Here is a 17,202-nt window from a genome sequence, read left to right as displayed (position 1 = left end):
TAATCTAATGTACAGATCTTTAATGAATATTGGTATAGAGGTTACTGGAGATTAATGCCAAGTTTTCCACTGGAAATAATATAGTTGTTACTCTTATTGTTTTCCACAAAAAGAACTGTTGCTTAATAGAAGCTGCAATACCAATACAAACACAAAGATTTATTGTATATCATGCAATAAAGGTTGATATCAAATTTAAGTTTAAAATGCTCATATTCATATGGTAAAATGCATATAATTCAAAAGGTAAAAATCTCAAAGCTGGATGGAACCCTAATCCCTTTGCCTTCTTGCTCTCAGATGTTTGGTTATCCTCCAAAGCCCCCTTTGAAGAGGTATTTTTCCTCCCACATTCCACACATTCTGAGGTGAGGCTGTTGTCTTCCTTATCTGTTTTTGCTTTGAAAAAATTTCTCCTCCCTTCAAAATCCCAGCTTCTCAGAAGCACCTGCCAGCAGCCTAGATCAGCCATCGCCCTGCCTTGTGGCAATCATCTTGCAACATCTACCAGTTTCATCAAAGGCTTGTTCATTTGGCTTATATTTACTTCTCTATCATAAATCATCTTTGTTTATGTAACTGAGACATCCTCTGAGATAACACGTCCAGCAGCCCAACATCTCAGTTCCTTGTCCTCTTCTCTGCCACCCGACCTCAGCCACAAGCTGAGGTAACTGCACCTCTTCAAACCTTGGGATTCCCAGCACTCCACTCTATCCATCCTTCCAGTCCACTCTCTGATATCCTCAGTTCAACAACCCTTCAGCCTTTGGTTTCTCTTGTCCATTGTCCAGTCCACATTTTCACTGTCCATCACCCTCTTCACATCTTCACATCCCACTTCACCCAGCTGAAGTTCAACTGTCTATAACTATAATGATTCCTTCGTGTACACTCTTCTTTAAATTCTTTTTTTATCTTATTTATTTATTTGGCTCCACCAGGTCTTAGTTGCAGCATTTGTTGCTGTTCAGTTGCTAAGCCGTGTCTCACTCTTCTCAACTCCGTGGGCTGCAGCATGCCAGGCTCCTCTGTCCTTCAGTATCTCCTGGAGTTTGCTCAGATTCATGTCCATTGAGTTGGCGATGCTATCGAACCATCTCATCCTCTGCTGCCTTCTTCTCCTTTTGCATTTGATTTTCCCCAGCATCAAGGTCTTTCTAGTTCTCTGACCAGGGACTAAACCCAGGCCGCCTGCATTGGGAGCTCGGAGTCTTAACCACTGGACCACCAAGGAAATCCTCTTTGTGTACACACTCTTAATTCTCTTGTCCTTCTCCCACCATCTTCTACACAATACTGCAAGAAGGATCAAACCAAACTCTACCAACAGTGAGACTTTCCCTGAGCTACTGAGTAAGGCTGAGGATAAACGACTGTGTTGACAAATCTCACTTTGAATCTGTCATGATGAATCACAAGCAGGTTCTTAGCACGCCTGGCAATCCTATGGCTTCCCTGCTCAATACTGTACTTTCTTCTGCTCTCCGAAATTCCCCTTCTTGCCTCGAGTGACGACACTGCACCCTCCAACCTCCATTAGTGATATGAAAACTTGTTTTCCAGAGGAAAGAGAAGCAATCAGAAAAGAACTTCCTCATCATCCCACCAGTGCTTCTTATGATAGCAATTTCTTACAATTTCCTTTTTTCTATTTTGGTCCTCCGTGTTAAATTCATTCGTGTTAAATGTCTGGTCATCCTTTCTTCTCCATTCACATCCCAAACCGTTTCGATGAAAGTACTCCTGCTGAGATAAGGCCAAACCCAATGGTCATTACTCAGCCTCTTAGCAGCATTTAACAGAGCTGTTAAATGCACTCACTCTTTGAACCCCTGTGTTGGCCTCTGGGATAGCACACTCTCCTGGTTTTCCTCCCTCCTTACTGGAGGATCCTTTTGCTGGCTCCTCCTCCAGCCTGTTTTCCTATCTTTTCCTTTCTCTGATTACACTCCTTCTTCCATCCCTTCACCTATCTATCCTGTGCTTCTTCGTGTTTACGAATGGCCCCTCCCACCCCATCACTAAGTCTTAGGGTTCATCAGTGCCCACAGCCCTCAGTAGATTCCAATGGCTCTACATTCAAAATTTGCCCCAGGGGACTTTCCAGGTGGTCCAGTGGTTAAGACTCTGGGCTCCCAATGCCCCAAGTTCGATCCCTGGTCAGGGAATAGATCCCCCACGCCACAACTAAAAATACTACATGTCGCAACTAAGCCCTGGTGTAGCCAAATAAAACACAAAAACAAAACTCTACCCCAAATCTGATCACTCGTCACCCTCCTCTGCCTTTACCACAAAGTTCAGGCCATCACTATCCTTCACCTGCACCACTGCAATAACCTCCTCACCTGTCTCCCCTCTTCCAGTCTTACTCTCCTTCAATCCATTCTCCTCATAACAAAGGGTAACACGTCAACCCCTGCTCCAGGCTGCCCCACGGCTGCCCCACGACTCCAATGACGGCCTTCAAAGCCACCTCTTCAGCTCTTTCCCTACTCACCGAGCTCTATCCATTCTGCCATTCTTCGCTGCACCCGTAGCAGGCTAAGCCTGTCTCCCCAGGGACATTGCACTTGTGTTGCCTTCACTGGAACCGTCTTCCTCCCAAAGCACACTTCCTTTCTGAAGGTCACTGCCTCCAAGAGACCTCCCCCGACCTCCCTAATGAAAATAGCTCTAAACACCTGTCAATCCACCTCCTTGTCATGTTTTCTTTTTCTTCATAATAAGTATTGCTCTCTAAAGCTGTATAAGTATTGTTTACTTGTTTATTGTCTGCCTCTCGTCATTCAGTCCCCAGCATATTGAACAATGCTTGGTACACAGTAAGTGCTCCATAAACCTTTGTTCTATGAAAGAAAGAAAAGGTTTGGGGGTGGGGAGGGAAAGAAGAGAGGGAAGAAAGAGGGGAAGGATAGGCAGGGAAACAAAAAGCCTGAGAAAACAAGTTTTGGTTAAAGCCAGCTTAAATCACCGGCTCCTCCTTTCTGCATATTCCATCAATCATACTGATGGTAGCATAACAATTACAAACGGAAGAGTCTGCCAGGCCGGAGTACAAGTCCCAGCTTGACCAGTGTCAGCTTTGGCAAATTTTTATGGTGACTACATCACAACAGGGGCATTATACCATATCTGTTGTGAGGATTATATATAAAATAACATTAAAATTCTCTGGCATTAATTGTAAGTGCTAATCATAAGGGAGTCATTTCCGCCAGTTCTTCCAGTTTTGCCATGATACATTCTCATTACCTATTTACAACCTTCAGTGTTTGCAATTTGGATTTGCTGCTTTGGGTTTTTATTATTATTATTATTTGGCCATGCCATGCAGCATGAGATCTTAGTTCCCTGGCCAGGGATTGAACCTGTGCCCCGTCCAGTGAACTGTGGAGCCATAACCATTGGACCAGCAGGGAAGTCCTCGAACTATTGGGGGGTTTTTAGGTTGGGTTTTCTTACTTAGTTCAGTTCAGTTCAGTCTCTCAGTCATGTCCGAGTCTTTGTGACCCCATGAATTGCAGCACACCAGGCCTCCCTGTCCATCACTATCTCCCGGAGTTCACTCAGACTCACGTCCATCGAGTCGGTGATGCCATCCAGCCATCTCATCCTCTGTCATCCCCTTTTCCTCCTGCCCCCAATCCCTCCCAGCATCAGAGTCTTTTCCAAGGAGTCAACTCTTCGCATGAGGTGGCCAAAGTACTGGAGTTTCAGCTTTAGCATCATTCCTTCCAAAGAAATCCCAGGGCTGATCTCCTTCAGAATGGACTGGTTGGATCTCCTTGCAGTCCAAGGGACTCTCAAGAGTCTTCTCCAACACCACAGTTCAAAAGCATCAATTCTTCGGCGCTCAGCCTTCTTCACAGTCCAACTCTCTTGTAAATTTCTGGTTTGCTGTATTGTGGTCAGAAAAGGTGGCCAGTACAGTTTCAGCTTTGAAGTTATCTGGTATTTCCTTCAGAGCCTAATATTTTATCAATATTTATAAATGTTTCATTAATGTCAAAAAAAAGGTGTGTTCTCCATTTATGAGATACAAAGTTCAATAAATATCATTCGAAGGCAAGATGGAGACTTTATTGCTGCCTTCCTGGTATCCAGCAAAGGGCATGGTGCACATCATACACATTTAATAAATATTTGCTGAATGAGTGGCTAATTAATCAATCATCTTATTATCATTTAGATTCTCAATACCTTTGTACCCTTGGGTAATTTCTCTTACTTCATCTACTACAGACTGCTGAGTTATGCCACAGTTTCTTGCTACTATTATGTAGTCCTTATAGCTACATATAGCTATATATATATATGTATGTTTGGTTTCCCAGGGTATCTGTTTTGACTTTTTATATTTCAGGACAATATGATTTTGTGCCTAAAGCTTTATCATTGTTATATAATCAATGTAAATATACCCTATATCAGTATAAAATGAACACTTAACATTATCTATATGCTTTAATTTTATTATGCACTTATTATTTTGAATAATCAAAACATAATAATAAAATTCAAAATACCCAATAAGACCCTTCCCTGGTGGTCCACTGGCTAAGACTCCACACTTCCTAGGTAGGGGGTCTGGGTTTGATCCCTGGTCAGGGAACTATATCCTGCATGCCACAACTAAGACCCAGTGCAGCCAAATAAATAATTGTTTTAAAAAGATGCAATCATACATTTTCATAAAGGTGAAAAGCAATTTTCCTTTCCCTCTTGTCTTCCATATCTTGTTTCTCTCCTCTGAGATAACTACTGTTAACAGAATTTTGTTGATTAGCTTAATTTGAAAACATTAATTTTTTTCATAGAAGAGTTTAAAATAGTTTCATGAATTGTTCTGATCCACATATTTGGTATAATCAGTCATCTTATTGTATGCTTTCTCTTTCTTATGCCTCTTGAAACTTTATCTCCTGCTATATGGATTAAATTTTCTTTGTTTTTATCTTCTTTGGAACTTTTTAAAACATACTGCTGTTTAGTCGCTAAGTTATGTTCAACTGTTTTGCAACCCCATGGACTGTAGCCTGCCAGGCTCCTTCTTTCCATGGGATTTTCCAGGCAAGAATACTGGAATGGGCTGCCATTTCCTTCTCCAGGGGATCTTCCCAAACAAGGGACTGAACCCATGTCTCCTGCATTGGTAGGCAGGTTCTTTACCACTGAGCCACCAGAAAGCCCAACTGGCACGTTACTCTCTCATAACTCCCATTTGCTCAGTTGTCAACCAAACTTGCAAAAATCTTTTCACAAGCCAAGAGGGAGGGAAAGGGGCCTTGTGTTTCAGTATTTGTGATACACAGGGCACCCTGCAGTCTTGCTACCATACTGTGGTCCTTGGAACAGAAGCCTCAGCATCACCCAGCTGCTTTTAAGAAATGTAGACCCTCAATTAAAAAATCTACAAACAATAAATCCTGGAGAGGGTGAGGAGAAAAGGAAGCCCTCCTGCACTGTTGGTGGGAATGTAAATTAGTGAACAGTATGAGGAAGGGAGAACAGTATGAGGTTCCTCAAAATACTAAAAATAGAACCACCATATGATCCAGCAATCCCACGCCTGAACATGTATCTGGAGAAAAATACGGTTCAAAAAATGCATGCACCCCAGTGTTCACTATAGCACTGTTAACAGCAGCCATACACAGAAGCAACCTAAACGTCCATCAACAGAGGAACGGATAAAGAAGATGTGGTGCCTATATACAATGGACTATTGCTCAGCCATAAAAAGGAATGAAATAATGCCAGTTGCAGAGACATGGATAGACCTAGAGACTGTTACACAGAGGGAAGAAAATCAGAAAGAAAAAAACAAATATATATCTCTTATATGTGGAATCTATAAAAATGGTATAGATGAACTCATTTGAAAAGCAGAAATAGAGACACAGATGTAGAGAACAAACTTCTGGTTACGAAGGTGGGGGGAGGCGCGTGGAGAATTGGGAGATTGGGATTGACATATATACACTACTATGTATGAAACAGATAACTAATAAGCACCTATTGTATAGCACAGGGAACTCTACTCAATGCTCTTTGGTGACCTATATAGAAAGGAAATCCAAAGAAAAGAGCGATATATGTATACTTATAGCTGATTCATTTTGCTGTCCAGTAGAAACTAATACAACATTGTAAAGCAACCATGCGCTATGCTAAGTTTCCTCAGTCGTGTGAGATTCTTTGCAACCCCGTGGACTGTAGCTTGCCAGGCTCCTCTGTCTATGGGATTCTCCAGGCAAAAATACAGGGGTGTGTTGCCAATTCCTTTTCCAGGGGCCCTTCCAGACCCAGGGGTCAAACCCTGGGTTTGATCAAACCCAGGAGAGATCAAACCCAGGAGTTCTGTTAAGGCTCCTTCATTGGCCGGTGGGTTCTTTACCACTAGCACCTACTCCAATAAAAATTAATTTTAAAAAAAAATGCAGACTCTCAGGGCTCCCTCAGCCCTGATGAGTCAGAATCTGCGTTTTAACAAGATCCCCTGGAGGTCTGTATAAAGTTAAGCTGAGAGCCATGGAGGAGCCCCTCTTGCCAAGGTCTCAGTGTGGTTCTGGCTCTGTAGCCACAGGATCTAGAGTAGCCACCGGCCCAAGTTGCTCCCCATCACATCACATTCCTGATTTCCCTCATAAAATTCAGCAAAGTCTTGGGACTTCCCTGGTGGTCCAGTGGATAAGAATATGCCTTGAAATGCAGAAACAGGTTCAATCCCTGATCGAGGCACTGAGACCCCACATGCTGCAGAGCAACTAAGCCCTCGAGCCACAGCTAGAGTCTGTGAGCTGCAATGAAAGATCCCACAAAGAGGGCTTCCCTAGTGGCTCAGTGGTAGAGAATCTGCCTGCCAATGCAGGAAATCAATCCCCAGTCCAGGAAGATCCCATGTGCCCCAGAGCAACAGCCCAGGCACCACAGCTATTGAGCCTGTGTTCAAGAGCCCAGCAAACACAACTACTGAGCCCACACGCCGCAACTACTGAAGCCTGTGCCCTAGAGTCGATGCTCCCCAACAAGAGAAGCCACCTCCATGAGAAGCCTGGGTACCTCGACTAGAGAGTAGCCCCCACTCACTACAGCTGGAGAAAAGCCTGCACAGCAAGAAAGACCCAGCACGGCCAAAAATAAATAAATAAAATTCTTTTAAAAGAGATCCCACATGCCACAACTAAGACCAGACGCAGCCAAATAAATGAAGACTTAAAAAAATTTTTTTTGGAATAGTCTCTAACTTTTAGTTTACTGCCTGTCTCCCAGAGTATAACATAAGCTACGGGGAGGGACCTTGTCTGGCAAGTTTAGTGCCAGATCCACTGGGTCCAGAACTGGGCCTACCAAGAAAATTTCTTGGTGACACACACTATTATTTTATGTATTGCTAAGAAAGAATGCTGCCTGGTATGTGATAGAACAATGCTTTCCTAGCACTTGAAATGTTTGTTGTATGCTAATTAAAAGTTCTTCCAAAAAAATCATGTTGATGCATACAAGAAAAGGAAACTGCAAGTAAAGTAAATTGGTTAAAATATTCCCCAAAGTTCTTCAAAATCTGACTCTTCTGATTTGTTTCCTGGCTGAGTCATAGATAACTGTTTTCACACACAAAACTGACTGTTGTGCCCTCAAGGGCAAGGTGATGCAGCTTTTCTCAAGAGTGCTCCCCTACTGTCACCAAGATTTTCTCCCAAAGTCCTGGTGCTTTCTTTTTTAAAAGTTGTTATTTATTTATTTTTGGCTGTGCTGGGTCTCTGTTGCTGCCTGCAGACTTACCCTGGTTGCAAGTTTCTGACTGCGGTGGCATCTCTTGTGGAGCACAGGCTTATTTGCCCTGTGGCATATGGGATCTTCCCAGACCAGGGATAGAACTGGGGTCCCCTGGGGTCCCCTGCATCCCCCATAGGTGGATTCTAATCCACTGGATCACCAGGGAAGACCTGTGGTTTCTTGTTTTACCACATGGTATCTGCAGAATCAACACCTTTACTCAGTTCAATTTGTGTTCTGCTACTTTGTTTCCATGACTTTCTAAATATATCATTAGCTTATTTGTCTCTGCTTTAAAACACAGTGCAACCTTTTTTGAGACTTCGAAATTGAAACATAGTTGACATATAACATTGTATTAATTGTATTTTACTAATATATTTTAAGTTTACAACATAATGATTTCCTGTATATATGTATAAGGCTTCCCTGGTGGCTCAGCTGGTAAAGAATCTGGCTGCAATGTGGAAGACCTGGGTTCGATCCCTGGCTTGTGAAGATTCCCCTGGAGAAGGGAACAGCAACCCACTCCAGTATAGATGGCTTCCCTGGTCGCTCAGACAGTAAAAAAACTGCCTGCGATTCAGGTAACTCCGGTTCCATCCCTGTGTCGCAAAGATCGCCTGAAGGAGGAAATAAATAGCAAACCACTCTAGTATTCTTGCCTGGAGAATTCCATGGACAGAGGAGCCTGGAGGCCTACAGTCCATGGGGTCGCAAAGAGTTGGACACAACAGAGTGATTCCATATATATACATATGTATATACTACAAAATGATTACTACTGTAAGTTTAGTTAACATCCACTACCTCACATAGTTATAATCTCTTTTCTCATTATGAGAATTTCTAAGATTCACATTCTTACAGATCTTGAGAACAGATGTGTGGTTGCCAAGAGGGAGGGGGAGTAGGGGAGGGAAGGACTGGGAGTTTGGGATTAGCACAGGCAAACTATTATATATGGGGGGGGTGGAGGGATAAACAATAAGGTCCTACTATACAGCCACCTGAACCAATAAATGCTTTCTGTTTCAGTAGAGTTGAGTTTCTGTGACCTGATACATTTCTTTAAAATGGGCTCTGGTCATGGCAGGCAATATGTGATTGACATCTATACTGTTGTTAATATAATTTTTAGAATTCACTCTATATATTTTCTCTTTAAAATGATTTCTGAAACTTTTATTTTGTGTTCTAACTAGGTTTATAAAAAGTATTTAGTTATGTCAAGATTTCCCCATTTTGGAGTTTTCATTTCACTTCATGTCTCGGTAAGTTAAAATATCTTTTTTAAAAAGGAGAAGAAGGAGTCACAATGGTATTTCCAAACCCAGACATTCTCAGAAATTCTGTTGCCCCTCACATGCAAAAAGAAACTTGGATACATATAAAATAATTGACTCACAACTTGTGACATAAATGTAGACGTTGTTCCTTTGTCTCCTGGGCATTGAGTGGCACAGAGAAGTCTCAGGCTTGATTGCTTTTTGTTACTTTTTAGGAAGATTTTTCTTTTTTTTTTTTTTTTTTTTTTAATTTGGGGTATAGGCTTCCCTTATGACTCAGCAGGTAAAAGAGTCCCCCTGCAGGTTCAATCCCTGGGGCGTGGAGATCCCCTGGAGGATGGAAATTGCAACCCATTTCAGTATTTTTGCCTGGAGAATCCCATGGACAGAGCAGCATGACGGGCTACACAGTCCACAGGCCCACAAAGAGTTGGACACGACTAAGTGATTAAGCACACAGGATAGTTGCTTTACGATGTTGGGTTAGTTTCTCTGTACAACAAAGTGAATCAGCTATGTGTATACAGCTATATTCGAGAATCAGCTATATCTGAGATCTCCGGTGGCTCAGCGGTAAAGAATCTGCCTGCCAATGCAGGAGATGCCGGTTCAATCCCTGGGTCAGGAAGATCCCCTAGAGGAGGGCATCACTACCCACTCCAGTATTCTTGCCTGGAGAATCCCCATGGACACAGGAGCCTGGCGGGCTACAGTGTATGGGATCACAGAGTCAGACAGGGCTAAAGCAACGGAGCACATCACAGCACGATATTTGCAGTGAAGTAAGTTCTGAAAGAGATGGGAATACCAGACCACCTGACCTGCCTCTTGAGAAATCTGTATGCAGGCCAGGAAGCAACAGTTAGAACTGGACATGGAACAACAGACTGGCTCCAAATGGGAAAAGGAGTACGTCAAGGCTGTATATTGTCACCCTGCTTATTTAACTTCTATGGCGAGTACATCATGAGAAACGCTGGGCTGGAAGAAACACAAGCTGGAATCAAGATTGCCGGGAGAAATATCAATAACCTCAGATGTGCAGATGACACCACCCTTATGGCAGAAAGTGAAGAGGAACTAAAAAGCCTCTTGATGAAAGTGAAAGAAGAGAGTGAAAAAGTTGGCTTCAAGCTCAACATTCAGAAAACAAAGATCATGGCATCCGGTCCCATCAATCCATGGAAAATAGATGGGGAAACAATGGAAACAGTGTCAGACTTTATTTTGAGGGGCTCCAAAATCACTGCAGATGGTGATTGCAGCCATGAAATTAAAAGACGCTTACTCCTTGGAAGGAAAGTTATGACCAACCTAGATAGTATATTCAAAAGCAGAGACATTACTTTGCCAACAAAGGTCCGTCTAGTCAAGGCTATGGTTTTTCCAGTGGTCATGTATGGATGTGAGAGTTGGACTGTGAAGAAGGCTGAGCAGTGAAGAATTGATGCTTTTGAACTGTGGTGTTGGAGAAGACTCTTGAGAGTCCCTTGGACTGCAAGGAGATCCAACCAGTCCATTCTGAAGGAGATCACCCCTGGGATTTCTTCAGAGGGAATGATGCTGAAGCTGAAACTCCAGTACTTTGGCCACCTCATGGGAAGTGTTGACTCCTTGGAAAAGACTCTGATCCTGGGAGGGATTGGGGGCAGGAGGAGAAGGGGACGACAGAGGATGAGATGGCTGGATGGCATCACGGACTCGATGAACGTGAGTCTGAGTGAACTCTGGGAAGTTGGTGATGGACAGGGAGGCCTGGCATGCTGCAATTCATGGGGTCGCAAAGAGTCGGATGTGACTGAACGACTGAACTGAACTGAAGTAAGTCTAGCAAGCCTTTTAACTTTGCTGAGATGTATTCTTTAATTCAGATATTTAGTCAGGATGAATCTGGGTTCAGTTCACGTTAAAAAGAATATAATTTTATATATTTATTTATTTACTTTGAGTTGTGCTGAGTCTTTGGTCCTGCAAGGGCTTTTCTCTAGTTGGGGCAATCCAGGGCTACTTTCCAGTTGCAGTCCACAGACATCTCATTGCAGTGGCTTCTCTTGTTGCGGAGCATGGGCTCTAGGGGATTCAGGCTTCAGCAGTTGCGGTTCCTGGGCTCTAGAGCACAGGCTCAATAGTGGTGGTGCACGGGCTTAGCTACTCTGCAGCCTGTGCCATCTTCCCAGACCAGGGATCAAACCCCGAGTCTCCTGGCATTGACAGGCAGATTCTTTATTACTCAGCCACCAGGGAAGCCCCTGTTCACTTTCAGTACTTCGCCTGGGATATAGTACACCCTCCAGCCCAGTAACTTAAGTGGCACCACACCCTGGAGAGACTTCCCAGCACAGATCTGTCACTTGTGACGTCACTCCCACCAGTTCTGTTCTTATCTTTGGGAGCAGCTGGTTTCCTGACCTTCCACCTCTGTTCTCTCACTCCTGTTCCCTTACAGTTTTTGTTGCTGGTCCTCTTTCCTAATCTTCCGGTCCTTTACTTGTGCATTTTGCTCAAGTTAAGCCTTAGTATCCCTCACCAGCTCTGTCCCACCTTCAGTCCCGTTCTTTAGTGCTTCTCACATGGACTTTAGCTATCTTTGTACATTTTGAGTTTCCAGGCAATTCTCTGTCTCTCCCAAAAGAGAACCACTGATGCCTTTTCATCTCAGCCTTTTGTTTCTTAAAGTACTCTGCTCCTACTTTTAGTGAAAACCTTCCTGAAAATTCCTTTCAAATACTACAGTAAATATTTCTCAAGAATTCTGTTTCTTTCTTTCAGTCTTCAGGAAAACATGCCCTTCCTTCGTTTTGATGAAAATTTTCAGAATCCCTATAATGTTTTTAACATTATTTCATGCACACAAAATTGCACAAAATGTAATATAAATAAATACCTGTAAACCACACAACTTTTCTTTTTTTTCTCTTTACTTATCCTGAAAAGCAGAATCATCTCTCAGACTCAGGACTGATGACCTCGTAGACAAATATTCAGCTTGCTCTCGTCCCTGTTCCCAGTCCACTGGAACAATGGCTACAGTGGGAACACCTGCCAGGCGGGCGTCACAGCTTCTCTGGTGGCTCAACATCACTTCCAGTGACTCAGCAGAAACACTGGTCATTCATCTGCCTCTACTTTTCAGTGCTTGTGCTTCTTCCTCCTGTACTGTTATATATATATATATTTGGATATGCTGTGGCACGCAGGGTCTTGTTCCCTGATCAGGGATTGAACCCAGAGTCCCTGCATTGAGAGACTGGAGTCTTAGCCACTGGACCACCAGGAAGTCCTTTTCTTCCTATGGTTTCTGTTTATTTATGGATGCAGCTGCTTCGTGGCTTCTGTTCACTCCCTGCTTTCATACTTTCCTCAGTTTCTTTTATACTTTTCTTAGTTCTGGGCCACCCCTCTGTCTGATGACTCTCAGGTTGTCTGTAGCCAACTTTCTCAAGAATGAAGATCCAACTTGTTGATCAGTCATCATTCAGTGAGGGTACCTCTCTCTGTTGGGCAGAGTTCCTACCTTCGGCAATCATACAGGTCTCTGGTTTCACGTCTGATTTTGGGTCGCCTACATTTTCTTGGATCAATCAGCTGTGGCCTAGATGACAGGATCTCTGTGAGTCAGCTATTGCTGTGTTACAAAAAAATCCCACAAGGTCTTCAGTTCAGTTCAGTCAGTTCAGTCACTCAGTTGTGTCCAACTCTTGCAAGCCCAAACAAATCTTTGTCCATCGAGTCCGTGATGCCATCCAGCCGTCTCATCCTCTGTCATCCCCTTCTCCTCCTGCTCCCAGTCCCTCCCAGCATCAGAGTCTTTTCCAAGGAGTCAACTCTTCGCATGAGGTGGCCAAAGTATTTGAGTTTCAGCTTTAGCATCAGTCCTTCCAATGAACACCCAGGACTGATCTCCTTCAGAATGGACTGGTTGGATCTCCTTGCAGTCCAAGGGACTCTCAAGAGTCTTCTCCAACACCACAGTTCAAAAGCATCAATTCTTCAGTGCTCAGCTTTCTTCACAGTCCAACTCTCACATCCATACATGACCACTGGAAAAATCATAGCCTTGACTAGACGGACCTTTGTTGGCAAAGTAATGTCTCTGCTTTTTAATATACTGTCTAGGTTGATCATAACTTTCCTTCCAAGGAGTAAGCGTCTTTTAATTTCATGGCTGCAATCACCATCTGCAGTGATTTTGGAGCCCCAAAAATAAAGTCTGACACTGTTTCCACTGTATTAGTGGCCTACAAATATAAGCATTTATTTTACTCATTCATGTATGGATGCACTGGAGGTCTGCTGACGTAGGCTGGGATCTGTTCAGGGCTTTTTCTTTGTATCTTACACCCTCCTTTGACCAGTGGAGGTCCTTCTAAAGGGAGAATCCACAGCTAGGGCTTAATGGATTCTGTGTCAAAAAAGACTCTTTAGGGAATTTCAGTGGTTAGGACTCCAAACTTTCACTGCCGAGGGCCCAGGTTCAATCCTTGGTCAGGAAACTAAGATTTAGCAAGCTGCACAATATCCCCTCACCCCCAAAATCTACAGAGTCAATGTAATCTCTATCAAATTACCAATGGCACTTTTCACAGAACTAGAACAAACAAATCTTAAAATTTCTATGTAGAGACAAAAGACCCTGAATAGCCAAAGTAATCTTGAGAAAGAAAAATGAAGGAGGAAGAATCAGGCTCCCTGACTTCAGACATTACAACAAAGCTACAGTCATCAAAACACTATGGTACTGACACAAAAATGGGAATATAGATCAATGGAACAGGATAGAAAGCCTAGAAATAAACCCATACATCTATGGTCAATTAACCTATGACTAAGCAGGAAAGACTATACAATGGAGGAAAGACAGTCTCTTCAGTAAATGCTGCTGGGAAAATTGGACAGCTCCATGTAAAAAAAACGAAATTAGAACATTCGTTAGCACCACACACAAAAATAAACTCAAAACGGATTAAAGAGCTAAATATAAGATGGAATACGTAAAACTCTTAGAGGAAAACACAGGCAGAACACTCTGACATAAATTACAGCAATAACTTTTCCAAACCTTCTCCTAGAGTAATGGAAATAAAAATAAAAATTAATAAATGGGACCTAATTAAACTCAAAAGCTTTTGCACAGCACAGGAAACCACAAACAAAACAAAAAGACAACCCACAGAATGGGGGAAAAAATTGCAGACAATACGACCAACAAGAGTCTAACTTCCAAAATTTATGAACAGCTCATGAGGCTAAATATCAAAAAACAAAAAACCCAATCAAAAAATGGGCAGAAGACCTAAACAGTTATTTCCCGAAAGAAGATATACAGATAGCCCAGAGGCACATGAAAAGATGCTCAATATCATTATTAGAGAAATGCAAATCAAAACTACAGTGAGGTATCACCTCACACCAGTAAGAATGGCCACCATCAAAAAATCCACAAATAGGACTTCCCTGGCAGTCCAGTGGTTAAGACTCTATACTTCCACTGCAAGGGGCATGGGCTTGATCCCTGGAATGAGAACTAAAATCCCACAAGTCTGGAGAAGGAAATGGCAATCTACTCCATTACTCTTGCCTGGAGAATCCCTTGGATAGAAGAGGCTGGCGGGCTACAGTTCATGGAGTCGCAGAGTCAGACATGACTGAGCAACTGACACACAAAATTGAGGAGATACTTGATGGCTCAAGTGTATACTTTATCTACTCTCCCATTTCCTGCAGGAAGCAGAATGGGGCAGGCAGGACTGGGAAGCAGGATGGCTCGCCCCCACTCCTTCCATCCCTCCTGGAAGTCTTCGGCCCTCAGTGCCCGCAACAGCTGGCCTTGGGCAAATAAAAGACTAAGTTGTTTACTGGCAAAAAAAAAAAATCCCACAAGTCAAGGAACAGGGGAGGGGAGGAGACTTAGTCTCTCCATCTCTTCACTGTTCTTTCCTCTGGATTTTCTTCACTCTCCAGCAGGCAGGCAACAATATGCCACCGGCGACTCCATCAGCACAACCACATCAGGAATTCTTTGACCTCAGATCTCCAAAAAGAAGAACCAGAAATAGATTCCCATGGGACTGGCCTAGATCAAGGGGCTATCACTGAATCAAACAACGGAGACCAGGGGGATGGAGGCTTAAAAAATGAGACTTCAGTGGAGAGCCCACCTGGGAGACACAGGTGATGGCTTCGACAGGAGGGTTTGATAAACAGACACTGACAAGAAGACTCTATACATGGACATCACCAGATGGTCAATACCAAAATCAGATTGATTATATTCTTTTCAGTCAATAATAGAGAAGCTCTATACAGTCAGCAAAAACAAGACTGGGAGTGGACTGAGGCTCAGATCATGAACTCTTTATTGCAAAATTCAGACTGAAATTGAAGAAAGTAGGGAAAACCACTAGACCATTCAGTTCAGTTCAGTTCGGTCGCTCAGTCTTGTCTGACTCTGCGACCGCATCGACTGTAGCACGCCAGGCCACCCTGTCCATCACCAACTTCTGGAGTTTACCCAAACTCACGTCTATTGAGTCGGAGATACAATCCAACCATCTCATCTTTTGTCATCCCCTTCTCCTCCTGCCTTCAATCTTTTCCAGCATCAGGGTCTTTTCCAATGAGTCAGCTCTTCGCATCAGGTGGCCAAAGTATTGGAGTTTCAGCTTCAACATCAGTCCTTCCAATGAACATTCAGGACTGATTTCCTTTAGGATGGACTGATTGGATCTCCTTGCAGTCCAAGGGACTCTCAAGAGTCTTCTCCAACACCACAGTTCAAAAGCATCAATTCTTCAGCGCTCAGCTTTCTTTATAGTCCAACTCTCACATCCATATATGACTACTGGTAAAACCATAGCCTTGACTAGATGGACCTTTGATGGCAAAGTAATGTCTCTGCTTTCTAATATGCTGTTTAGGTTGGTCATAACTTTTCTTCTAAGGAGTAAGCATCTTTTCATTTCATGGCTGCAGTCATCATCTGCAGTGATTTTGGAGTCCAGAAAATAAAATCTCTCACTATTTGCCATGAAGTGTTGGGACCAAATGCCATGATCTTTGTTTTCTGAATGTTTTCTGAGTGAAAAAGCATTAATCCAACTTTTTCACTCTCCTCTTTTACTTTCATCAAGAGGCTCTTTAGTTCTTCTTCACTTTCTGCCATAAGGGTGATATCATCTGCATATCTGAGGTTACTGCTATTTCTCCTAGCAATCTTGATTCCTTGTGCTTGAAGCTTGTGCTTCATCCAGCCCAGGATTTCTCATGATGTACTCTGCATAGAAGTTAAATAAGCAGAGTGACAATATACAGCCTCCTTTTCCTATTTGGAACCAGTCTGTTGTTCCATGTCCAGTTCTAACTGTTGCTCCTTGACCTGCATACAGATTTCTCAAGAGGCAGGTCAGGTGGTCTGGTATTCCCATCTCTTGAAGAATTTTCCACAGTTTATTGTCATCTACAATAAACTTTGGCTTTGGCATAGTCAATAAAGCAGAAATAGATGTTTTTCTGGAACTCTCTTGCTTTTTTATGATCCAGTGGGTGTTGGCAATTTGATCTCTGGTTCCTCTGCCTTTTCTAAAACCAGCTTGAACATCTGGAAGTTCATGGTTCACATACTATTAAAGCCTGGCTTGGAGAATTTTGAGCATTACTTTGCTAGTATGTGAGATGAGTGCAATTGTGTGGTAGTTTGAGCATTCTTCAGCAATGGACAATGCCAAAGAATGCCAAAGACCATTCAGGTATGACCTAAATCAAATCCCTCACGATTATACTGTGGAAGTGACAAACAGATTCAAGGGATTAGACCTGATAGAGTTCCTGAAGAACTATGGACAAAGGTTTGTGATGTTGTACAGGAGGCAGTGTTCAAGACCATTCCAAAGAAAAAGAAATACAAAAAGGCAAAATGGTTGTCTGAGGAGGGCTTACAAATAGCTGAGAAAAGAAGAGAGGTTAAAGGCAAAGGAGAAAAGGAAAGAAAGATATACTCATCTGAATGCAGAGTTCCAGTCATTAGCTAGGAGAGATAAGAAAGCCTTCCTCAGTGATCAAGGCAAAGAAACAGGAAAATAATAGAATGTTTTGTTTGGGAAAGACTAGAGATCTCTTCAAGAAAATTAGA

The sequence above is a fragment of the Capricornis sumatraensis genome, chromosome 8 (assembly GCF_032405125.1).
Source record: "Capricornis sumatraensis isolate serow.1 chromosome 8, serow.2, whole genome shotgun sequence".
In the NCBI taxonomy this organism is placed as follows: Eukaryota; Metazoa; Chordata; class Mammalia; order Artiodactyla; family Bovidae; genus Capricornis; species Capricornis sumatraensis.
Note: the sequence above shows the minus strand (reverse complement) of the source record.